The sequence below is a fragment of the Monodelphis domestica genome, chromosome 7, assembly GCF_027887165.1.
Source record: "Monodelphis domestica isolate mMonDom1 chromosome 7, mMonDom1.pri, whole genome shotgun sequence".
NCBI classification, from domain to species: domain Eukaryota; kingdom Metazoa; phylum Chordata; class Mammalia; order Didelphimorphia; family Didelphidae; genus Monodelphis; species Monodelphis domestica.
Window position 1 is genome coordinate 113,424,931 of NC_077233.1, and position 26,677 is coordinate 113,451,607.

The window sequence follows — 26,677 nt, forward strand, 5'->3', positions numbered from 1 at the left end:
AATTCCTTGAGGGCTTGGAATTTTGTTTCTTTTTGTATCCCCAGTGCCTAGCACAGTGCCTGGCACAGAGCAGACACTCAAATAAATGTTTACTGAGTATTTCTTGACTGATTTACTCTCATACTTTAAAAACAATTTATTTGTACAATAGTGTTATATGAACAATATAATATGCTTTGGGGGAAAAATATGAATGAGAAGACATTCTGATAGAGTGATCCACTTCTTAAAATTGTCCCCAAAATGAAAAGATGTATTGATCATAGGGTCAAAAGATATGAATTTGGAGGCAGCAAGGTTGCTCAGTGGATTGAAAGCCAGATCCAAACACAGGACTTCCTGGGTTCAAATCTAATCTCAGGTACATTCTACCTATGTGACCCTGGGCTAGTCACTTAACCCCCATTGCCTAGCCCTTACCATTCTTCAGCCTTAGAACCAATACACAGTATTGATCCTAAGACAGAAAGGAAGGGGTTTTTTTTAAGATTTGAATTAAAATCCTGCCTCCATAACTTATTATAGTTGTGTAACACTGGGTGAGTCATATACCTACTTTGCATCCCAATTTCCTCATCTGTAAAATACAGGGGAAAGACTATTTGTATACTTTAGAGTGCTATATGAATATTTTAGCAAAATACTTTCATTGTATTCTTCTTCAAAGACTTAAACGAATACAGTATCTCAGATATTTACATGTGAGGGGGAATACAAAAAAGAAAAAAATTTAAAATAATTATAGGAACATAGATTTAAATAGAAAGAACTGGGCAACAGTTATAGGAACATAAGTTTAGAACTAAAAAGAATCTTAAAAATTATCTAATCCAGAGGTTCTCAAATGTTTTGGTCTCAATACACCTTTACACTCTTAAAGATTACTGAGGATCCCCCCAAAAAAGCTTTTGCTTGTGTGTCTATTGTTACTTGCCATTTTAGAAATTAAAATATGTCAGTATCTTAGTATGATTATGCAACTGGTTTTGACCTTGAAGATTCCCTCAAAAGATCTCAGGGATCTCTCACTTGTTGAATTAGTTCAAAGTCCTCATTTCATGGAAAAGAAATTTGAGAACCAAAAAGGCGAACTTTTATCTATTATCTCCTCCTAGAAGACATGATGTCCTTGAAAACATAAACAATTCCTTTTTGTTGTTGTTGTTGTTGTTGACTAACTGATTTTCCAAGCTCACACATGTAACCAAAGCAAGCCAGGATTTAGAAGCTGGTCCTCTGCTGGCAAATGAATGCTCTTCTCATCATATCATGCAATCTCTCTTTTATCTGGAATAGAGTGAAGAGATTCCTGAACTCTTTCTTTGCTTAATTCATTCTGTTATTAGAACCCTAATTTGTCCCCCTTTCACAGCCGGCAGAATGATTAGTTTTAAATCATTCTTAGTTCCATCTTAGAGTTTGCTTCAATCAATCAACTAATAAGCATTTATTATGTGCTTATAGTCATATAGTATAAGCTATTGGGAGGGAATGTATTAAGTATTGGGGAATACCAAAAATTGTAAAAGAAGTCCTTGCAGGGAGCCTGCGGAGGAGTTGGGACTCAAGTGGATGGAATCTCATATAGATATGGAGGAAAGCAAGTTAAATATATAGGAGCTGTGTGATTTCATTTCTGTCTATCTTGTTTTTCTTTATATATGGAAATGTTTGTTTTGTTTGAATTTGTAAGAATTTGCATTAATAATAATAAAACAAAGATAATCACTGACCTCAAGGAGCTTACAGTCTAGAGAAATTGTCACTTGAAGGCAGGGTGGGGGGAAGCATGCTAATTAATTGCTGGTGGATCTATGAATTGGTTTTAAACCATATTGGGAAACAATTTGAAATTATGAATCCCAGTAATTCCAACATAGCCTAAGAAGGACAAAGTCAAAAATCTTTTACATGTGTGCCCAAAATATTGAATCCTACTTCTTGTGTTAGCCGAAATGCATCTGTATATTGCTGGAAAGGGTAGAGAAAGAGGAGAAAAAGAGGATATTCATCAATTAGGGAAAGGCTGAACAAATTACAATTATATAAATATAATAAAGTATCACTGCATCGTAAGAACCAATGATTCTGAGAAATTAAAAAATTCTAGAAAGACCTAAAAGAATGAATTAATTAACGAAAAAAACATTATTAAGATCTTACTACATACCAAACATAAAACCTGAAGAGACAAATAAAAGCAGATCATCCCTGCCTTTGAGTTTACTCCTTTTTCCAATAATATTTTCTTTTTTCCAATTGCAGATAAAAACAATTTTAACATTTGTGTTTTTTTTTATTTTGAGTTTCAAATTCTCTACCTCCACCCCATCTCTTGCCCCTCACTGATTTAGTAGGCAGTTTAATATTTTATACATATGCAATCATGCAAGACATTTCCATATTAATCATGTTGCAAAAAAGGGAGACAATAAATTCCAGTGAGTGGTCCTCAGGAAGGAAACCCTGGCTTTTGAGAAATGGTGAGTGGGGTTATAGGGGAGTAGAGTAGAAGTCCCATTCAGGAACAATAGAAGAGTTGATTTGATCATGGTCCCCAAATTGAAAGTGGAAATGGAGGAGGGTCAATGAAAACCTACTTTCTTAGAGGAAAGGGAACTAGCTAGAGGGCAACATGACTGTTGAAGCTGTAGGGAAGATGGCTGAAGAGTAGGAGGCAAAGTGAAGGAGAAACAAGAGAACAAGTACAAATTGATTACAATAATATGAATGAAAACAAGACTGAGAGGTGGGCAAACTTTGTTTCATTGTAATGATCAATTTTGGCCTTTGTAGAGCAGATAACAAAATATATTTCCCTCCTCAAGATAGAGAGGGAGGGCCGGGGGTGAGGGGAGACATCAAATGTGGTCTGTGGTATGTATTTGCAGATGCAGTTGCTATGTTGATTGCTTTCACTTAACTTTTTCCTATGTTATAAGGGAAGGTTCAGTGAGGGTGAGGGGAGTATAATGGGAAATGAATAATGAAAAACATGAGGCATAAATAAAATGAGAATGGGGAGAGAAAAGAAAGAAGGAGAGTGGGGAATATGGGGGAGAGAGAGGAAGGAGAGAAGGAGAAAGGGAGGGAGAGAAAGAGAAAAGAAGGGGGAGAGAAGGAAAGAAAGTGAGAAGGGGAAAGGAGAGAGGGAATGAGAAAAAAAGGAGAAAGAAAGAGTAGAGTGAGTGGGGTGAGACAGGAGAAGGGAAAAGAGGGAGAGAGAGACAGAGAGAGACAGAGAGACAGAGACAGAGAGACAGACAGAGAGACAGAGACAGAGAGACAGAGAGAGAGACAGAGACAGAGAGAGAGAGACAGAGAGAGAGACAGAGAGACAGAGACAGAGACAGAGAGACAGAGACAGAGAGACAGAGACAGAGAGACAGACACAGAGACAGAGAGACAGAGACAGAGAGACAGAGACAGAGAGAGAGAGAGAGAGAGAGAGAGAGAGAGAGAGAGAGAGAGAGAGAGAGAGAGAGAGAAAGAGAGATTGCTTTGGGACCTTATTCCCAGCCTACTAACTTAACTTTTGGTGGAAAGGACCCTTTGGGTCATTACCACCACAGTGACTTCAATGGGCGGAGTCTCTGGATCGAGTCCCCTGGTTGTCCTTGCTCCCTGCTCTATTTATTGGTATATACAGCAAGAGACTTTTAGTCTCCAAGAAACCAGATGAGACAAATAACCTCACTGAGCCAAAATTAAGGCATTTTCACCAGAGAAGAATGAAATGCAGCAGTTACAGTTTACCAGAAGTCTGGCAAAACTGTTAATGGATTTCATCCCCACCATTCTGATTGTTGGCAACCAATGAAACTAAGTGCAAAATTCCAATTATTTTCTCATTTTGACCTAAACCCGACATTTTTTTCCCTCAGGCACCCAGGGACGTTAAAGGGGGTTCCCCCTACATGTTTGTCTTCAGTGAGCTCCTGAGGATCTGGTTCAAGTTTCAGGATTTCCAAATAACACTGTGGCTTTCTGTTAAACTCTGGTTCCTCTGTAACTTCTGAAGGCAATGGTTTGGCAAATTACAGCCATTTATTTCTTTTATTCTTGTTAGTTTGAATTTTCCCCTGGAGCTTTTTCTTTCCTTTGGAGGGGGTCTTCTCCAAATCAGTAACTAAGAGCCTTTTTAAAGGGACAGAGGAATTTTAATTCACTACATTCAGATGTAATCCTATTGGGAAGGAGTCACTAACAACTAAATAATGTCTTTTGAGTTTGCTAACAGAAAGCAAGGAGGAAGGGTATGGTCTGACTGACCATATTAGAGCTGATTCCTCCCTTAAGGACATGTTATGATATAGTAGCCTCTGTAAGAACTTCCTGTCTATACCTATTCCTGCCTCTCTTTGCTCACATATGCTTCCTTTAGAAAAGAGAAATGGTGCTGCCTGGTGTCCTCATATCATTAGTAAAAGAAATACATGGAAGGGTGGTGAAGTGGAAAGACCACTGGATTAGAAGTCAAAGGTTCTATATGAATTTAGGTAAGTCACTTAATCTCTTTGGGTCTCAGTTCTCTCATCTAGAAAAGGATCAAGTTGGACTTTAATGACAACTAGATCTAAGTCTTATGAATTGTGTCCTAGGAAAAGTCAACTAATGATAGATAGATAACTAGATAGATAGATAGATAGATAGATAGATAGATAGATAGATAGATAGGTAGGTAGAGATACATATATACATACATAGAAAGAGAGAGTGTGTGCTAAGGCAATATAAATAAAAGGAACCAAGAGAATCCCTTCCATCAAGGAACTAATATTTTAATGGGAAACATAATACCTTTCACTTTTTAAAAGGGGTCCTGAAAAGGAATGACAAGGAAATGGCAGGAAGTAATGGGATAGTCTACTGATGTCTGATTACATAAGACAAAGGTTCATCTATTAGAACCAGGAGTGGAGTCCTAGTATCTGGTCGGATATGGGTGGTCAAAGATGGAAGCCAAAGAAGGTAGACTACAAAGAGTATCTAGACCAAAATACCTTGATGTCATTAGAAAATAATAGCTAATACCCTTCACAGATTCATGTATAATTTTGATTTTGGTTCTTTGAAATGTTCATATTTGTTGATATTAATTAATTATATAATTTTTAGAAAATGAATTTAAAAAATAGTTCATATCCCATGTAGGAAGGAACTAAATGTAGATTAAGAGATTATACTCAAGTGAAATGAATGGGACATGACTTTTTAGCCATCTTGGATTAATAGGAATCACTTTGAAAGTAATTCACTTTTTGTCAAAAGTAATATTGACCAAGGTGGCTTCACTAGATATATCAATCATGTGGGTATCCAAATTATGGCTCATGTACAGAATTGGCAGTAAAGAGCCAAAGAACAGTGGTGTGGTAAGCTGTTTTGTTCTGTAGGTGAAAACCACCTTGGGAGTCAGCCCACGTGCTCCATTATCAGAGGGCTGACTTAATCATTCACTGACATACCTGTTTAGGCATTTTGTCACCTGGCACCTTGGTGCCACATTCTTTGTGGGTACCCATTCTGCCTGGCAGCTAGAATTACCTACCACTATTTCAACCTGACCCCAAACTGAGCATGAATATAAAAACAAAAGGCATCAAGAAAACCAACATTTTTAAAGGAAAAAAATAGAATTATGGGCAACTGGAAGCTAGTGCATTAATATTAGACCTAGTCAGGAAGGATTAGATTCAAAATTAACAACTGTGATCATGGGAAAGCCTCTCTGAGCCTCAGATTTGACATGAAAAATGGAATGATAATACTTATAAGTACTAACTTCTAGGGGTTTTGTAAGGTCCAAATTATGTGTGTATGTATATGAATATGTACATATATCATATATAAATAACAACTATATATATATACACACATATATAAATTGCTTTCCAAACTTCTTTTTTAAAAACTTTTTAAAACCTTTACTTTCTACCTTAGTAACAACTTTAAGACAGAAGGGCAAGGGCAAGGCAACCAAGGTTAAGTGACTTGCCCAGAGTCATGAAGCTAGGAAGTGTCTGAAACCAGATCTGAAGGTAGATCCTCCCAACTCCAGGCATGGTACTCTATCTACCAAGCTACCTAGCAGCTCAGCCTTACAAACTTCTAAAGCACCATACAAATGACAATAAACAATGACATGACAAAAGACCAGCAGTCTTCTACTCATTTGGAGAGCAAAACTTTTAGCCCCCTGCCATAGTACATTAGAGCATATCATTAATTTCGTAGCACAGGTGACTACCATGGCTACTTTTTCATAGAGGAATTATAATCTGCATTGTGGATCACATCTGTAATTGATCTATCTAATGCAAACTAAAAGAGTGGTCTTTCCCTTTCGATGCTGTGCCATCTTGGCTTCACTTAGCATTTAAACATCTTTATTAATTTGCAAAAGAAAATACTGATGGTCATTTTGATCAGTTTTCCCTAGGATGGCATCAGACTGATTCTCAGACATATTACCTGGTGCCTGGACTGTCCAAAGAGAAGTCTCTGTATGGAATCCTTCTTTCCTTGTTTATGTGAACAGAGGAGTTCTTTGTGCCTCCCTTGTATAGGCGTGACATGGCTACATGCCCAAAAGGAGGTTTGGCAGCTGTCCGACTAGGGGCAAGGGTCCTCACAGAGAAGGTGGCTGTACTTACCAGGAGCTGTACCCAGAAAAGGGGCCATTTTGAAATAGACATGTTCACTTCCTTTTACTACATCCCTGCCAAGTGACTAACTATACACTGTGAAGGAGGCAAGGAGACCGAGGGCATATATATATACTCTCAAATCAGCCTCTCTGCAACTTCTTCAGAGAAATATGGGGAAACCTGTCTCCTCCCTCCCATCCTGAGAATACAACCCTTGTTAATTCTAATAGAACTAGAGAAGGCTGGAGCTCCTTCTAATCTCCTTTAGACGTACAAGAAATAGGAGCACAGATGGGAAGGGTAGTTACTGGTATGTGGCAAGCCAAATTTATTAACAATAATGCTCAGACACTTTGTCAAACCCCCCCTTTTGAAAAAAAGATGTTAATTTAGCACTCCTCCCGTATTATTTTAAGTGCTAAATAACACTTTATTACATAAATATGGCCTGCCAGTTCTAATAGCTATGTGCAAAATTTGCTAAATCCCAATGTAATGGTACATATGAAGTTGCTTATAGAAAATTGCAAAGTATTTAAGTGACAGTGAGAGAATGTTATGATTGGCAAAGATATCCATTTACTCTACCTAAAATTGAGGAGCCTGTGTAAACAAAGTCAAGTTTCCATACACAAATGATTTTTCCTCCAATTGTACCAGTAACATCAAAAATAAAAAGGAGAACCATGAAAAATGATCCCTGTGAGACAATGCACGACATTGGCATAATGTTACTTATGTATATCAGAGTGTTTTTTCGTGTTCTCTTTTTTCTTTTTCTTTCATTCTTTCTTTTTTTTGGACATACCAAACAGAAAACAGACGTAAAAGGGTTTGGCTTTGACCTTGGTACCTCATTTACCAAGGCGAGTTTTGCACTGAGTTTTATTAACACTGAGTAAATCATGGAAATAATTAAGCTGGAAACTGCTACCATTACTCTTTTTCAAAGGGCTATGTTCTCCTTTCTAATACTTTTTTAAAAATCTAGCTTTTTCTTCAGATGTATAGAGATGCTTAAGGCCCCAAGCCATGGCAATGGGCCAATAATGCCAGTAGCCCATTTCGAGAGTGCTATAGACATGAAACTTTTCTGGAAGTGATGGTGTGTATTTGAGAAAGAACCAAAGTGTTCATTCAAGAGTGACATCAATGGTTTTATTATGCCATTTCAAGATCTAACCTGAATTTTTTCCCTCAGAATTCTTTTTTTTTTTTTTGGCTAAGAGATATTTCTTTTCCCTTTCTCCCACCCCAATAACTTTATTTGCAGTTGGGCAACTTTCAGCTCTCTTGAAGGGTCCCTATTCTGCTGGGGTTTAAGGAAGTAAAGGAACATAAATTTGATCCCTCCACCATAAGCTACAACTTCCAGGTTTCAGACATGCCAAATATGTTTCAATCATGGAGAAACTCTCCTACTTATCCTATACTTGTCAGGAAAACAATAGATCACTAAGGACTTGAAAGGGTTGCTCCTTCATAGGAGAGCAATTAAGTGTTCATTACTTCCAAAAGAGACCTTTTTCTATGTCGGAGACAATTGCTTTTTTAGTAGCAATTCACCAATTTAGAGAAACCTTTATGCACTAATTTTCCCATGCAAGGCTTAGATTAGCAACATTGGATCTCTGTTAGTACTTTCTTCTGCTTATGACATAAGGAGTTTACAGTCAGCTCTATACGATTGGCAGGGCAGATATTTGTGATTTGGGGGCAACCAGGTGCTTCAGTGAATAGAGCACTTGGTCTGGAGTCAGGAAAACTTGAGTTAAAATCTGACCTCAGACAATGTGTGACCCTAGGCAAGTTATTTAACCTTGTTTGCCTCAGTCTCCTTATCTGTAAAATGAGCTGAAGAAGAAAATGGCAAACCACTCTAGTATCATTGCCAAGAAAAACTCAAATGGGGCCACAAAGAGTCGGACATGACAAAACAACAACAAAATACTTGTTATATATAAGACATGAGATGATTGGCAAACTATTTGCCTTTTGAGTACATTATTCAGCAACAATGGGGCAAAATATTAAAGGAGGAGACTTTTATCCTGGACTTCATGGATCCCCTTAAGCTGCCTAATAATCCCCATTTGTCCCTCCAGATCTGTGAAGGAGGTAATGCAAGTGCTATTCATTTTAATTTTATCTCATATACATGAAAACTGAACTTAGGAAGAATTAAGTGACTAGTCATGGTCCTACAGCTAGTAAACCTGACACTTACCTTGGACCTTAATCTCTCGGGTCTATTTCCTCGTCTTTGAAATAAAGGGTGTTGGACCAGGTGGTCTTCAAGGTCCTTTCCAGTTCTTAATGATGGTGATAATGTTGCTATGATAAAAAGAAATATCATAATAAGTCAATTGTTAGTCTCAAGATGTAAAGTCCCAAAATCATTTGGAGTGACTTTCAAAAATCAAATCCACCTTCAGAGGATGAAAATTTGCCATTCCTGAGGATATTCAGAAGAATAAGCCCCAGGTTCTTAACAGCCACATAAAAGAAGGTATTCTAAAAATATTTTCATTAATTGCAGTATTATCAGAATAATTTTCTCAAGGCAGCAACATTGAAAAAGAGAGAACTCATTTTAAAAAATAAATGTTTGTTGCTATATTTTATTTTCATATCATCTACATTTTTTCCATTATGGTCCTCCTCAATCCCCCTCCTAGAGAGCCATCCCATTTTATAATGCGTATCATGAAGAATGGAAAATATTTCATTGGGGTATACCCAGAAGTGTACTGGTAAAAGTTTAGCTAGCTTTCTAGGAAAGAAACAAACCAAAAAAGGAAAAATACCTACACTCAAAAATTATACATTATAAATTTTTTAATTTAACTTGCATCATTAACATTTTCTATTGTTTTCTTAAACCTGGGCAATAAACAAAATCATATATAAATAATAAGTACAAAATAATAAATCAAACTCTGCTTTAGTACAAATATATTTTGCCAATTCCTAAGGTATATGTTCTCACAATGAAATTGACAATCAGCTCTAGTAAGCCTTTTCAAGCTGACTCCAGTTTATCCCAAGGAAAGCTGAGCTTTCTCCATAGCTACTTCCACTCCATGGGATGTACTCTAATCCAACTCTTATTCACAAAGATTAGAAGAGAGGAAAGCAAAATTTGGTAAAACTAACCAACACATTGAAAAAAATTTTGTGTCAAATATTTCTGGTATGGGTATCAAATTCCAAAATATATAGACAGCTAACTGAAATGTATAAAATCAAAGGCCATTTTTTCATAGGTAAGTGGTAAAAAGTTATATTTCTGAAAAGAAGAATTACAAATTATCAAGAGCAAATGAAAGAATGTTCCCAATCATTAACAATAAGAGAAATGCAAATCAAAACAGCTCTGAAGTTTCATTTTATACCTAGCAAACTGATGAAAAGGTGGGTTGGGAAAGAAAGGTACAAAAATACAAAGTGGATGGAACTGTAGGTTACTCCAATCATTCTGACAAATTATTTGGAATTGTGCTAAGAAAGTGACTAAAATGTTTCATTTATTTTATTTCTATGCTCTGATAGTTGTAAGCATACTTTCTATAGCCAGCTTTTATTTCAGTCAGATAGTTCTCATTGCTTTAAAATCCTTATTCACATTGATGTCTACTCTACTTTCAGCCTTTCTTAATAAGATTTCTTCTCATTCTCCACTTTCTTTTTCACCTTCTTTAGGTTCTTAGGCTTCTTTTACTTTCTCCTAAAACCTCTAAGTAAATAAGAGTGATCTGTAAGTGCGTGTGTATGTAAATCATCATCTTATTTAATATTTCTATGACTAAGTGTTTTTCATTAAAAATTTTTAATTGTAAGAGTAACCTTCAACAAAAACAAATTTTCAAATGTATAGAAAAGAATCCCAAAAGAAGGTTAAAAAAAATATTACATGAAATCATCCATTTCTGTCTAAACTATCACTTAGAGGAAGCCTTTCTTGATCCTTCGTAATTGTGAGGCCTCCTCTCTACTGATTGTTTCCTATTTATCCTGCATGCCGCTCTTTTTTCTATTGAAAAATAATTTTTATTGACAGTCTGTATTTTTATTTCACCTGAATATTCCAAATTAAATGTCAATTTCCTCCTTCCCTTTTCCAGAGAACTATCTCTTATGACAAAGAATAAAAACATTTCAACAAAACTATCTATGGAATACTATCTGTTCAATATCTCTATCCTTTGAAATTTGCTATTTTAAAAACTTATAAACCTATAGCGGTATGCTCTCCTTGTCTATCAAAACTCTAGGAAACAATGATCATGTTTTCTCCTGGTTTTCATTGTGTATGTATCTCTTTGTATGTAGTTGTTTTCACAGTCTATTCTCCAATTGATTGTGAGCTCCTTGAGAACAAGGACTATCTTTTATTTTTCATTATGTCCCCAGGCCTAAGCACAGTGCCTGGCATAGAGCAGTCACTCAGACTATACTGACTTTAAAGTGTGCAAAAATTTTAATGAAATGGTAAAGAAATCTTTCTATTTGTTCTTATATCCCCTTCTTAACTTCCTTCTTGCATTTTTCAGATTTCATTTCTATCATTATTACTTACATAGTTGTGGTGTGTCTGCCATTTTGATTCTGCTTTCTTTGCTCCATATCATAATATATAAACCTTCTAAAATTTCTTTGTATTCTTTATTTTTTTTCATTTTTTGGTGGTATGACAATATTCCATTATATTCATTGTGGAAAGGAAACTAAAACAAGTTCTGGACTTTCTGCCACTGTGTTGGAATAAGCAACAGTGGGAATATTAGAGAGAATAGAAATTGACAAGACTGACAGTTGGTAGGGGAAGGGGCAACTGGGAGTGGCAGTTGGTCTTGTGACTGGCACATCCTTCCTGGCCTTGGAAGTGGGAGGAGTTTCTTCTTATTCATCTCTGGATAGAAGTGCCTTTATTTTCTTCAGCCCGAAGAGACAGGCCCAACCAGCTCTGACAGTCAGAACTTTTCTTGTTGCTTGCTGTCTTGTTGCTAAGATTTGAAATTAAGAAAACTAATACAGATATAGCGTAAGCAGGAATAAGAGAAACCCTCCACCAGCCTGTGAGGCCTGGCCTCAGCTCCAAAGCTGAGAGAGACTCAAATCTTATTTAGGGATATCCCTCTTCCCTGATACTTCAATCCAAATTGGTTATTAGCATTTATCTTATTTGAATATCACAGTCAGATAAGAGGACTATCTTTTCAGGGGCATAGAGGGAGCTGAGCCTCAGTTCAGTCATTCAACTACAAACGGTCCTTATCAGACCCCTGCTGGGCAACTAAAGTCTGGGGAAAGACTTGTCCCTTAGGAGGGTTCGTGTTCACCTGCTCTCTGGGGCATCTTTGGCACTAATCCATAGAGAAGACATCCCCGCAGGCTATCATAAGTGGCTCATTTCTTGGACACCCCATTTTGTTCAAAAATAGCCTGTCGGCAGGGGGTATCTCTCTCCTCCTCACTGGCAGCCATATTCCCTCTCTCCCTTCAATTCCTCCATTCCCTGCTACAAAACTTCCATATCCCCTGTTCTTCATATCCACCCATCTTTCCCTATAAATATTACATCATATATCATGATTTGTCTATTTCTCCATTCATTGACCAATTACTGGGCACATAATTTATATTTAGGTTTTGTTACTGTTAACAATATACTAACATTATAATTAATAATAATATAATGATAATAAAAAACTACTCTATTTTTGTAGAAATTTCTTTTTTTCTTTGTCAATAATGCCCTCAGGATATAGTCATATTAGAAGAATCAGAGGAAATGGATACATTCACTTGTAACCTAAGTCCCAAAGCCTATTGGTACAGAACTTTCTCCTCATTCATGGAGATCAGTGCCCTGTATCTGAGTGATGATTGGGGCAGAGATGTTGAGACTGGGGAGCAAAAGAGCTCTACTTTCTTTGGACCATCTTTGGGATACATCAGTCTCATCCTGGATCTTCAGTTCTGGAGTCATTTTGGCCACTCCTGGCTTCCACCTTCAAGAGAGTAGATAGAGAATACCAATCCTCCCCTCATCCTCCCTCCCCCATTTAAGTTGCTGAAGGAAAAAACTGGGAAAAAGTTGACATGAGAGAAGCTGGCTGTCCCCCTACCCCCATATTCCTATCCCCAGCTTGCTACACTAAAGACTTTGAGGTACAATTTTCTCTTTGGTTGAAATCTAAGACTCTCTCTTAGTTGAGCTGAATTACTCTCAACTAGAGAGCTCTTTTACTCTGTATTATCTAGTATATATTCTCATATACACCATCTCTAATGTCTGTTTTGCTATGATTTAGATAAATGGGTTCCTTTGGTACCTCCTATGTATGTTCATTGTGGATGGGTGGAAGGGAATCAAACCTTGAATATAAAAGTTAGGGTCCTACTCTCCTCAATTAATGAAATTGTGATCAGAAGTCATATCCCCTAATTGCTTTTTACAATTTCAGTAATATTTAAGGGAGCAGATAAATATAATTCTAGCCCAGCACCTTCTCTCTGAAGAAAGCAGAGTGGCTAAGTTCCTGGTCCCAACCTCCTGCTCCCCATCCTTGCAGGAATTAAAGCATTCTTTGAAGAAGGGAAAGTGAAGGAAGAAGCTAGAGATACTGATTCTTCTTCCCTTTGAGCTATACAATAAAATCTGCACGCTACACACAGAAAACAGCCCTCACAACATACCATGTATTTATGGGGCAGGGCACTAAGATAAGCTCTAAAGATACACATTTAAAAAAAAACCCTCAGGACCTTAAGGAGAAATTCATGTTTAAGAGATTTCTGTATCCCCTCTCCCAAAAGCAGAAGTAATACATAATCTCTCTCGCTATTCACTGTGCACTAACTGATTAATTGAGCTCCACTCCACTAAACATACCTCAGTGTGGGATATCTGCTCGGTATAATCTTTTATATCTCCTTTGAGGTCTTATTTTGCTATAGGGAGTCCCCAGGAAAAGTGGAGACATTGGTCTGTGTGTGTTGGAATTTGGTTATTAGGCAAAACGAGGTACCAGCAGTAGAGCCAAGAAGTGTTTATAGGGACAAGCATATCACCTTCTCCCTTCCTTTGCTCATGCAAACTCTTCTCCTTGTTAATTCCCTTCCTACATTCAATGGCAGACTAACAGGTATTCTTTGGAATGTAGTTCGAAAGGACCAGAATTCCAGATGCTCTTTTGCTTATTAATTAATCCCTTCCCCAGACTAGATCCAAGGAAACAACTTCTTCCATGAGTCAGCTTCTTCTCTCTGTCTCCATCTGCAAACTCAAAAACTTGAACAAAATCTCTGTTAATACTCATATAATTGATTAGCAATATCAAGTAGCAGAGATAATAATAAGACTACCCTTTAAATAGCACTTTAAGTTCAAAGAATGTTTTACATGCTATGTCATTGATTCCCTTTTTTATCCTTATTTTCTGTTTCAGTAACAATTTTAAGCCAGACAAGGGCTAGGCAAACATGATTAAGTGACTTGCGAGGGTCATATAGCTAGGAAGTATCAGAGGCCAGATTTGAACTAAAATCTTCCCTACTCCCTACTCATGCCACTTAGCTGCTCCTGTCTCATTGGTTCTTAGAACAACCCTTTAAATTGGGTGCTGTGACAGAGGATGGCACTAGAGAAAAAGTGCCAGACTGAAGAGTATGTGAAATTGATCACCTCAATGGGGGAGGGGGCCCCAGAAGTGGAATCCAGAAGGAGGAGTAGACTCTGACTGGGAGAACAGTGAGGGTCTCTCGGTCTTGAAAAGCCAAACAGAGAAATCAGGAAAAAGACTTTCTCCTGAGGGTTACCATTGTTCCTGCTGGTGACTGGAAATCTCCCCCCCCCTCCCCCAACACTTCCCAATTGAAGGGACTTCTGAAGAGAAACCTGAGCAGACTTTACCTCAGCTCCTGTTGCCCCGGGGTGAGTCGACTTTCTCTCAGGGGGGCTCAGGCTGCCAAGGCCTAAGTTCCCCCCAAACTTGAGGGGGGGGAAAGGGTTTAGAGACAGGGACCCCTTTCCCCACTTTCCTTTTCCCATTCTTCCCTGCCCATTATTCCTTTGTATTGCCTAATTGAGTCAACATTAAAAGTTATTCCCCAAGCTGAGTGTGAGTGAAGGGATCAAGGGGAGACCTTTTGGTCTCGAGTAGTGGAGGGGGGGACAAGAGGGACAAAAGCGAATTGGGGAGAGCAGCTTTAGCTAAGGAGGGAAGGCAGAAGGGGGAAAATCTTCAAACCCCCTCTCCTCTCTCTGAGCCAACCTGTTACATTTGCTGTCTCCCCTGAACCCTGCTTTGAGAAGGGGGTTCTCCTCTCTTTCCCCCTCTCCATACCAAAAGTCCAAGCTTATCTCAGGGTACAAACTTCCCTCTCTTTTATCATTTTTTAAGACAGTGCTATTGTGATGACCACTTTACAGATGAGGAAAATGAAGATAAAAAGTTAAGTGATTTTCCAAGAATTAAGTTGCATAGTTAAAAAGGATCTGATACAGGATTTGGACTTGAGTTTTCCTAATCCAACATCTATCCAACTCCATCGTAAGAGATGATTAGTAAAACAAGGCATAGCACGTGGTCAAATGAATTATAGTCAGGGCCAAATTTTTCTTTTCTTCTTTACCCTCAACCCATCTTCTCTACTAAAAGGAGGGGGTAGGGGGAAAAGGCAGATAAAGTGATTGAACAAGTAAAATGATAAAAAGTACAAAGATTTATAACTAGAAGAGACCATAGGAGCCATCAAGTCCAGACCCTTCACCTCATTTCACATGAGGAAAGTTAACTAATAAGTTCTTCTTGATTGTTCTTGAACAATAAGTTGTTCAAGGTCACACAATTAGTAAGTGTATGAGATAAGATTTGATACCATCTAATGCTTTATACACTATGCCATGCTAGTTTTCTTTTCTTTTCTTTTTATAGTCATGCAAAACACTTCTATGTTGTCATTGTTGTAAGAGTAAATTCATACCAAAACCCCAATAGAAAACCTTAAATACATTGATGTGAAAGATGACTCCTGCAGTACTTTCTCAGGAGATAGAGAGAATTCCCTGTCATAAGTCTTTCAGGATTGTCCCAGACCATTGCATTGCTGAGAGTAGCCAAGTTTTCACAGATAATCATTGCCCAGTATTACTGTTTCTGTGTGCAATGTTCTTCCTGTTCTGCTTATTTCACTCTGCATCAGTTCCTTTGGATACTTTTCGTTTTTTTCTGAAATCATCTTCATGTTAATTTTCCAAAGAGAAAAGCAGCTTCTCCAGAAATGGTTAGAGCAATATCCCAACACCTGCCTCCATGAATTGGGCTAATGTTTCTTTAAAAGGTATTGAAAGGATCCTCACGATGTGATTGGCTCAAGGGGACTAAAAGCACGGGCTCTGATCACTTCAACTATTCCTTCCTTTCACCTGCCAGATCCACAATGCCTATCCATCATTCTCCTTGTCCCTGCTCACCTACCCAAAGGAGCCCTGGACAGCAAGAAATCCCAAAGTCATTGTCTTTCCTTCTCCTCTGTTTCCTCATGTAGCTTCTCACCAGAAGTTTTGTTTTGTTTTGCTTTGCTTTGTTTTGTTTTGTTCTTTAATGCCCCAAAGCTCCACAAAGACCCACTGTGGAAGCACAATCACTTCAATGTGGTATTAATGCTGGTCCTGAATTTGCACTGTTTAAGTTGGCACAGCACAGGCTCTGTCCAGTCTACAAAGATGGGAAAGTGAAGAATTTGTGCCTGGTGACAGAGCAAATGTGTATCTTCATAGGATAAGCCTAAATTTGAGAGGCTTATTACCTACAGCTGTTGTTGTTATTGTGGTTGTTGTTCAGTTGTTTCGGTCATGTCTAATTCTTCATTCCCTATTTGAGCTTTTCTTGGAAAAAAATACTGGAGTAGTTTGCCATTTTCTTCTCCAGTTCCTTTTACAGATGAGGAAACTGAGGCAAACTGCATCATGTGACTTGTTCCAGGTGACACCATTAAGAAGTATTTGAGGCTGGATTTAAACTCGAATTTTCTGACTCCAGACCCAGTATTTTATTCACCGCACCATCTGGCTCCTCTTACAAACTACTGACAGACTGCAGACTGATGAACTTTTTGGCCACAGAAGCTATCTAAGATCATCTCCTGTATCACAGAGAGGCAGAGAGCTGTGTCCATGAAAGGTATTTCTCTATTCAGAAAATCATAGACCTTTGGAATAGCAAAATATAATCTATTACTTTAGTATAGTCTAATTTTTCTGTTCTAGTCTATTTAATTTGGCTATGGCATTACAGCTAGTTTGAAGATTTGTATTTGGAAGAATATTGAAATTGTTGAATGCTAACTCCTTCCTGAGTATCAGTGTTGGGCACTTGGGAGAATAGAGAGATTCAGCAGTCAGTGACCTTGCTGTATCATTCAACTCATTTGTTTAGAAACGTCTCTTTACGAATGTAATTATAAAGATATTTCCGAAGTCAAAAGTAGTCAAACCCTCATTAACTAGAATGTTCAAAGAAAGAGTTAACTGAACTTTCTGGTCCCTTTGGAAAAAATTTTTTTCTGAAAATCATTCTGAAACGCTTCAGTACACTTTCCTGCTGTAGTAAGGGCAATATAGTCAACATAATTCAATCTTTTTTTGATGATTCGAGATCTCAGCCATAATTACTAACATAATTTCTCATATAGTACCATAGATGTAAAAGATCCAGGAATTTCGTCTGAATATATACTGACCCTCGGCAACATCCTGGGAGTTGTTTGTTTGTTTTTTAATATAATGAAGCTATTTTGTTATTTTATTTGCATTTTTCTCCTAGAAATTGAATATCTCCTCCACCCCCCCAAATCTGAATAATTAAGGATCCTGATCAATCAGTTTATCTTTTCAGCAGTTATTTTGGGGTCAACACTGTTCTGAATAAATTTTTGTGAAAATTGAGAATTAACCAAAACCTCTTATAATTTTTAGGTCATAGATTTAGGGATAGAAAGGAACCTCATAAGCTTTCTAGGGCAATCTCTTTCTTTTAGAGACAAGGAAATGAAATGAAGCAGAGAGGAGTTAAGTTACTTGGTAAAGTATCAAATCTGAAAGACAAGTCCAGATTAGTGGTGCAATGGATAAGAGTACAGAGCCTAGTGTCAGGAAGACCTGAATTTCAATCATGGGTGCAAATACTTCCTGGCAGTGTGACCTGGGCAAATCATTTAATTCCTCTTTGCCTCATTGTCCTTATCTGCAAAATGGGGATGATAATAAGCCCAATGCCCCAGTATTGTGGTGAGGATAAAATTGAGGTAATATTTATAAAGAGATTTGTGAGCCTTTAAATGTTCTTTATGAACATGAGCTATTTCTAAAGGTGAGTTTGGAAAACAATATTTAGCACTCTGTTGTACAAGGAACTAACCAAGAATCCACTGGTTGCTGGAATCCTGTAAATATAATGAATCTAGCCACCCTCCTCTCTGCCAAGATATTCAGTGTCTAAAGTTGTGTCTGATCATTGCACTGATTAAAGTTCTTAAGCCTTTCAAAGTTATTTTCCTTTGCAATATTGTTATTGCATGTTTGTTCATAAAAGTCTTCCCAGGATTCTCTGAAGCCAACCTTTTCTCCATTTCTTTTGGCACAATGATATCTCACTACATTAGTATGCTATTGTTTGTTCATTCATTCCTCAATAGACAGTCGTCTCATTTCCAGTTCTTTTTTTTCCTACAACAAAAATAGTTGCTATATTTTTGCAGAGATAGATCATTTTCCTTTTTCTTTGATCTCTTTAGGGCATAAGCCTACTGGTGGTATCACTGGGTCAAATGGTATATGCAGTTTAGTGATTTGGGGGACTGAGGCATAGTTCCAAACTGCTCTCTAGAATGCTACCATGTATCACTATTTTACCTCCAAGACATCTCTTGCATTCAGTTCCTTCTCTCTAATTCCATGGAATTCAGGTCATGCCCTTATCATTTCTTGCTCACACTGCCCTAATTGCTTTCAAAGTGTTTTCCATGCCTCCAGTCATTCCTAGATCCAATCCATTTTCCTTCTATAACTGCCAGGCACAAATCTAACCATCTCACTTGCCTAATTAAAAATCTTCCATGGCTCCCCATTGTCTCTAGCACAAGATACAAGTTCTTACCACATATTTAAGGTCCTCTCCTACCTGGCTTCTACCTACTCTGGGACATGCGGTGGGGTCTGGACCTATGATTTCATTGGCATAGGGACTTCCTGCTGAAGAAATTGCATCAAATTGCACCAGTGCAGGTCAGCACCTGCTCAGCAGGATATGCTGGGAGCACTGAGAGATGAAGTGACTTGTCTAGCGTTGGTCATCCAGTTTGGGCTTGGATCCAGTCTTCTCCAAATCCAAGGACAACTCTCTATCCACTACACAGCACTGCCTCCCACTCTTGGCTACTTTTTTAACCCAATTTCATACTATTCCCTTTCACAAACTGTGTTTTCTAGTTCAGCAGAACTATCTGCTGCTCCTCAAATTCAACACTCCATCACAATGGTCTTGTTTTGTTGTTGTTATTGTTGTTGTTTTGCTTTTCTATGCCCAACACCTAGCTCAGTCAGGCTTGTGTATAGTATCTATTTAATAAATGTTTGAATTGAAAAATGAAAATTTTATTTGTTTAATCCTTTAAAAGCTTCCCAACACTCCTCTAAAGAAACAGGCTTATTTGGTCAGAGCCAGGGTCAAACCCAAGTCTCTTCTTACTCCAAAGTTAGTATCCTTCCCATTATAACACACCAGAGGGAACTCCTAAGATAACTTTGTTTAATGATCCTCTGATTATTAATATCAAATAAGCAATAAAGTATTCATCAAAGGCTTACAGGTTCATGCATGTCCTGAACAAAATATAAAAAGACTTTCCTGGAGAAGTTGTGGTTCTTCTGATGATTCTGTTTGTGAATAGCATTGTGCTGATTGCATCAAGCCTCAGATTATTAAAGGGCCTTCTCAGTCATTCATGTTAGTTAATAAACAATAATTAAGGTTTGCCATGTGCCAGCAACTATCCTAAGTGCTGAGAATACAACCACAAGTGAAAAGACAATCCCTGACCTCAAGGAGATTTTATCCTAATGGGGAAGATAACATAAAAGGATGAAAGATGAAGGGGGAGAAGAGATGATGGAGAAATCTAGAAAGAAAAGGCAAATGGGAAATAAAGAGATAGTTGGTCTAGGCTCCCTCCTTAAATAAACATCCCAGAAAGAACTTCCCACCCTCCAATCAGAGAGAAACATCCAAGAGACAATTCTCTTTTGCCAGAATCTCTTCTTAAAAATGGTTTTTTATTGTTGGTGGAGTTGTGAACTGGTCCAACCATTCTGGAGGACAATTTAGAATGTGCCCAAAGGGCTCTAAAACTGTATATAACCTTTGATCCAGTAATACCACTGCTGGGTCTGTATCCCAACGAGATAATGAAAAAGGAGAAAGGACCTATTTGTACAAAAATATTTATAGCCGCTCTTTTTGTGATGGCAAAGAACTGGAAATTATGGGAATGTCCATCGCCTAGAGAATGGCTGAACAAATTGTGGTACATGTTGGTGATGGAATACTATTTTGCTATAAGAAATGATAAGCAAAAAAGATTTCAGAAAAAGCTAGAATTATCTATAGGAACTGATGCCAAGAGAAATAACAAGAACCAGGAGAACATTGTACACATTCATGGCAATATTGGACAATGATTATCTGTGAAAACTTGACTACTCTCAGCAATGCAATGATCTGGGACAATCCTGAAAGACAAGGAATGCTCTCCACCAGAGAAAGCACTATTGAAGTTAAATGGATACAGATCACAGCCATCTATCTTTCACATTAGTGTATTTATGGTTTGATTTGGGGGTTTGGTTATTTATGAGTGTGCTCTTATAATAATGACCAAATTAGATGATGATAAAAATAATTTTAAGTGGTTTTTAAAAATAAATGTATCTTTGCATACATTTATGACCTACCCCTCCTCATACCTCTCTTGAGCCCCTCCTATAATTTGAGCCTTTTTAATACTTGTACTTCCTATACACTTTACTCTCATACAAATGTTTTTACTAGCAAGTTTTTGCATTATTTCACATAAAATTTGCCATTTAAGTGAATCTCTTTTCCTTTATTTTGCTTGGGAAGTTGTTTAGCTAGGTCTAGATTCTCCCGAGGAACTTCACCATTTGATGGGCAAGGTGTCAGGAAATAATGAAGAGAAATTGTGATGTGAGTTCCTTATCTAAGTTGTTATGATTACTCTTTCTCTGGAATGAGGGTTGATGTTAGATAACATGTATGTCTACCTTCCTGAAATGTAAAGCTTTAAATCTCTGTTCAGAAGAATAGGACGACATTAAAAAAATAACCTTTTCCATGATTGAGATCTTAAGCATAGGCATGATGATGGATAGCTAACGAAGTCTTCTCTTTTGCTGAAATATCAGCTCTCTTTCTCCACTGTTACCTATCAAATGAAGACTGACTGCCATGTTAAGCCAAACAGAGGAAATATTTTCCCTCTCTCTCTCAGTTCTGTTTCATAATTTGTGTTATTTAAGGGCAAATCTGTATGTTTTCTTCCAAAAAAAAAAATAAGAGGGGAAGGAGGTGGTAACTATATTTTGACCAACACGGTACATGAAATTGATAATATTGCCAACTCAAATATCTAGTCTTTAGGACAGTCAAAATAACCAGATATCCTCTTTTTTACTTTGAATATTTAAGCATATTACTCTGCCCTCAAAAGAGGCAGAAGACATTTCTGCATTGCCATATGATGGAAAACCAGTCAGAGAAGGTGGGGTATAATTATTCAGGGAAGGAAGGTGACATGCACAGTTCCTAGAGCCATGATAGTGGATCTGAGGGAGAGGAGAGTAAGAACCTAGTCATGGGCACATCTATTTTCCAGGATATTGCCCAGGATATATACTTGCCCTATTCAGCTTCTAACAAGAAAAAGCTGAAGTTGACCAGAAGCCCAGGCTTGAGAGTTTCAGTGGAAGGGGAAGAAACTAAATAGTGAAAAAAGAATTTAGAGAGAAAGACTAAAAGATTAATCAAAAGAGAAAGCATTAAAAAAAACCCAACCTACAAGAAGCTAAAGTAATAAAGAATCATAGAACTAAAAGGAAGAATTACTAAGGTATCAAAAAGAAGTACTTAAAAATATTAAAAGTACGCAAGAATAAAATATTTTAAATATATGAAGGAAAATGAGCAGATATTATCAGATGAAAGGGAGAATCCCAGAGATCATGGACCAATAACAATAAACTCCAAAATGATTAAAGAGATAACTAAAACTCTTTAAAGAAGAAATTAGGAATGAATTGAGTTCAGAAATCAGAGCTCTCACTGCAAAATTAAAAAACAAACATCAAAATAGGAAAACTTGAATATAAGGTGAAGACATTTTTCAATGGTAGAGAAACTCTAACAGAGATAATATTAGAAGTGATGTGAAATGCAAAAACTAAAATGGAGAGAAATGTGGTAGAAATGATAATAGTCAACAATATCAAAAGACATTTAAAATAGCTGAGTCATGAAGACAAAATGCATAGAAATAACTACAGGATAACAGTTTTCCCATGATATGTGCAGGACAAATTAAAAAAAGAAAAAACAAACTGTAAAGCCACATTCAGGATATAATGTTAAAAAAACCCCAACCCTACAGAACTCCTGAATAGAGACAATAAAAACAAGAGAATTCAGATTACTGCCAGGAAACAGACAAGGGAACAAATATTCTTTTAAAAAACTCCAAGGAATGTGTTGTTTCAATTTTACAATATCAATAACAAACAACAAATTTTGCAAGCAGTTAGGAGAAGTATCTTCATGAGGAATACTTGAATATGGCGTTATCCCATATTCCTAAGAAATCACAAGAGAAAATGGAATAATATGATCTACAAAAGCAAACAAACTCAAACAACAACCTAAAATAACACATCCTTCAATGTGAGCCTGATCATCAACTTAAAAAAGGGGATGCTCAACAGAAGAGAGACATTTGAGAAATGTCCACATAAATGAACCAAATAAAAAAGGGATGCAAAAAAAGAAAGAAAAAAGATTTAAATGGTTTGTTTCAAATGACTAATATGGAAAAATATTTCACATGTTTGCAAATACAAAATATAAATCAGCTTTCTTCTTTACTTAGGGAAGAGGGAGGGTACAAGGGAGTGAAAGAGGGAGGGTGGGAAAGAAGAAGAGAATTCAGACTCAAAACTTTTTAAAATGAATGTTTTTAAAAATATACATAATTGTTAAAAATAAAATATTATTAAAATATTAAAAATAAATGGGTTATGGAAGAGGGAAAGGTGGGGGGGGAAGGGAGGAAAAGAAAATTATCTTTGTTTCCAGTGAATAATGTATGGAAACGACCAAATAAAATAATGTTTAAAAATTAAAAAAATAAAAATAAATGGGTTGTTTCTCAATGACTCCTGTTTTACCATTGACTTAATTGTACTAATGTACAATTTACTGTCACTTTGCTCCAAGTTTTTTTTATCTTTTTATTTTAAAAATAAACCCTTCTTTTCTGTTTTTGTATCAATTCTAAAATAGAAGCCTGGCAAAGTCTAGGCAATCAGGATTAAATGACTTGCCCAGGGTCAGACGGTTAGAAAGTATCTGAGTACAAATTTGAAACCAGGTCCTCCCTACACTAGTCCTGGCAACCTATTCATTGTGCCACCTAGCTGCCCCTTTGCTACAAGTTCTAATGTCATGACTTCGTCTCCTACGCAGTTTGCAAACAGTGAGCATTTGTGTCACCTGGCACACCTCCTGCAAGTTATTATATATTGACCATCCTGTCATTCATTGGTGGTTCTTGTAGCTATGAGTCTCCACATATATGTAGACTCTGAATACTTTAGCCACTTGACTAAATGAAGCAATTTTTCATTTTGACCATTTGATGGTAACTGGCCACACTCATTCTGGCCCGTAAAATAATGGAATTGATTTGGCTTAATTTTGCTTGTTTTGTACCTGTTTCTCTCATGTGTGGCAGCTGATTGGCTTATTTTTGCTCCTCTTTCAATGAAATTTTCTTAATTTGTTTATTTAAAGCAGAGGGCTCATGGGTTACATACAGGGTTGCTTTTGCTGTTATTGTTGAAAGAAGATTATCTCCTCTGGGTATTTTTGCTTGTTTGTGAAACTAAAATGTCCAAAAGTGTATCAGGATCACCCAGTTACCTATGATACCATATATTTCTTGCAACTTTTATGTTGAATAATCATCTAAGATCAAGATGTATAATGTACTTCCAACTACGACATTGAGCCTATTTTTCAAGTTAAATTTACCATAATAAGATAATATCTTCCTTAGAAATGCACTGCACAGTGGAATTGCTTGTCGGCTCTGGGAGGGGGGAAGGAAAAAGGAGGGAAAGAAAATGAATCATGTAAACATAGACAACTCTTTTAAATAAATAAATAAATAAGAAATGCACTGCACAGTAAAGTCCCTTATTTATATTATCAATTTGTATCTTCTGCAATTTACTGCTTTCAAAAATTACACTAGACCCCCAGACTACAATATATTCCCATGTTACTAATGTGTTAAATGTATTCAGCTCACAATGAATTTTCTTTAAAAAAAATTTTTATTATAAGCTTTATTATAAAATGACAACAAACCCACATATCCAAACATATAACCAAGCACCAAAAGTTACTTTACACGGAACTGAAAATTTCACTATTTATAGTTTTTAAAATAGGTATATTATCTCTAACAAGGCAATAACAAAATTGCCCTGTTTGTTTTTTATCTTCCTTTCTGAATTTTTTTCTTTCCCTTTATATTTTCCTGGATTCTGTTGTTGTTATTCTAGTAAATATGAAGAATTCTTTTGGTTCTGCTTTCTTTCTCTTTATCATCCAAATGTTTATTTAAAATCTTCATAATTGTGAATTGTACATTACATTACACAATTTGTTGTACAATTTATTCAGTCTTTGCCCAATTACTGGATACATGGATTATTAATTGATCCCAAGGTCACACAAACAGTAGCCTAGCTTTTATTGCATAATTCCATATTGCTTTATTTTTTAGTTCATTATTTTTATTTTTCAAGTAACAAGTTTGTTCATTTTTATTAATCTGTCAAGTCCACTGCCTCCCTGACTCCCACTGAGCAACTTTAAGAAACAAGCAAACCTAGAAAAAAATTCCTCAATACATACATATCTTCAGTCTGGAAACAAATATGCACATTAGATGTGTTTGACTACATATATATGTATATATATTGCTGTATTTTAAGTTGATCACCTATTAACCATTACCTTCCATCTTATTTTTTGAATCAAAAATCCAGAAATTTTTACATACCAATAAAACCAAGCCATAGTAGAAAGAACATCTACTTTACACATTAATATCTCACACTCTTGCTCTAAAGATTTTTTGGGGGGTGGGTGGGTATATATGTATATGTGTTCAAAACCTATTTCCATGTTATTCCTATCTGCAGTAGAGCAGATCTTTAACATCAAAACCCTAATCATATCCCTATCGTACTATGTGGTTGATCATATATTTTTCTAATGCATTTCTAGTTCCTCAGTTCTTTCTCTGAATGTGGATAGCATTCTTTCTCCTAAATTCCTCTGGATTGTCCTGGATCATTGCATTGTTGCTGGTAGAGAAGTCCATTACTTTGATAGTGCCATAATGTATCAGTCTCTGTGTACAATGTTCTCCTGGTTCTGCTCCTTTCCCTGTGCACCCATTCCTGGCAGTTGCTAATAATAATATTCTATCACCATCAGTTACCACAATTTGTTCAGCCATTCCCCAATTGAAGGGCATCCCCTCATTTTCCAGTTTTTTGCCACCACAAAGAGTGTGGCTATGAATATTTTTGTACAAATCTTTTTCCTTATTATCTCTTTGTGGTACAAACCCAGCATTGATATGGCTGGATCAAAGGGCAGGCATTCATTTAAAACCCTTTGTGCTTGATTATTTTGACAAATAGTTTGTGTAATATTGGTATTAATTGTTTTTTAAATGCTTGTTAGTATTCACTTATGAATCCATCTGGCCCTGGGAATTTTTTCCTAGGAAGTTCCTTGATGGCTTGTTCAATTTCTTTTTCTAAGATGGAATTAAGAATTCTGTTTCCAGGGGGCAGCTGGTTAGTTCAGTGGATTGAGGATTCAATCCTGGAGTTCCTAGGTTCAAATCTGGCCTCAGACACTTCCCATTTGTGTGACCCTGGGCAAGTCACTTGACCCCCATTGCCTAGCCCTTACCATTCTTCTGCCTAGGAGCCAATACACAGTATTGACTCCAAGACGGAAGGTAAGGGTTTAAAAAAAAAAAAGAATTCTATTTCCTCTTTTGTTAATCTGGGCAATTTATATTTTTGTAAATATTCACCCATTTCACCTAGATTATCATATTTATTGCCATATACTTGAGCAAATTAGTTCTTAATAAGTGCCTTAATTTCCTCTTCATTAGAGGTGAGATTGTCCCTTTTATCTTGGATACTGTTAATTTTTTTTCTCCTTTCTTTTTTTTAATTAGATTGACTAGTTCTTTATCTATTTTATTTGTTTTTTTTTTTCAAAATACCAGCTCCTAGTCTTATTTAGTAGTTCAATGGTTCTTTTACTTTCAATTTGATTAATTTCTCCTTTAATTTTTAGGATTTTCAATTTTGTTTTTATATGGGGATTTTTAATTTGTTATTTTTCTAATTTTTTAAGTTGCAAGCCCAATTCATTGATCTCCACTCTCTCTATTTTGTTTGTATAGGCACTCGGTGATATAAATTTTCCCCTGATTTGGCTGTATCTCATAGGTTTTGACCTGATGTCTCTTCATTGTCATTCTCTTTAATGAAGTCTGTAATGTTTCTATGGTTTCTTCTTAGACCCACATGTTTTGAAGAATTAGATTATTTAATTTCCAGTTAACTTTAAATT

The 26,677-nt window shown here is 36.6% G+C and overlaps 1 long non-coding RNA gene across 3 annotated transcripts in view; it reads right to left on the reverse strand.

Annotated features, from left to right (window-relative positions):
* Positions 1 to 26,677, reverse strand: part of LOC130455502 (uncharacterized) — a 79,970-nt gene that overhangs the window by 15,706 nt on the left and 37,587 nt on the right. For all 3 annotated transcript variants that reach the window (XR_008913512.1, XR_008913513.1, XR_008913511.1), the window contains exon 4: positions 8,878 to 8,984. This is a non-coding gene — a long non-coding RNA (uncharacterized LOC130455502). The remainder of the gene's footprint in view (positions 1 to 8,877; positions 8,985 to 26,677) is intronic.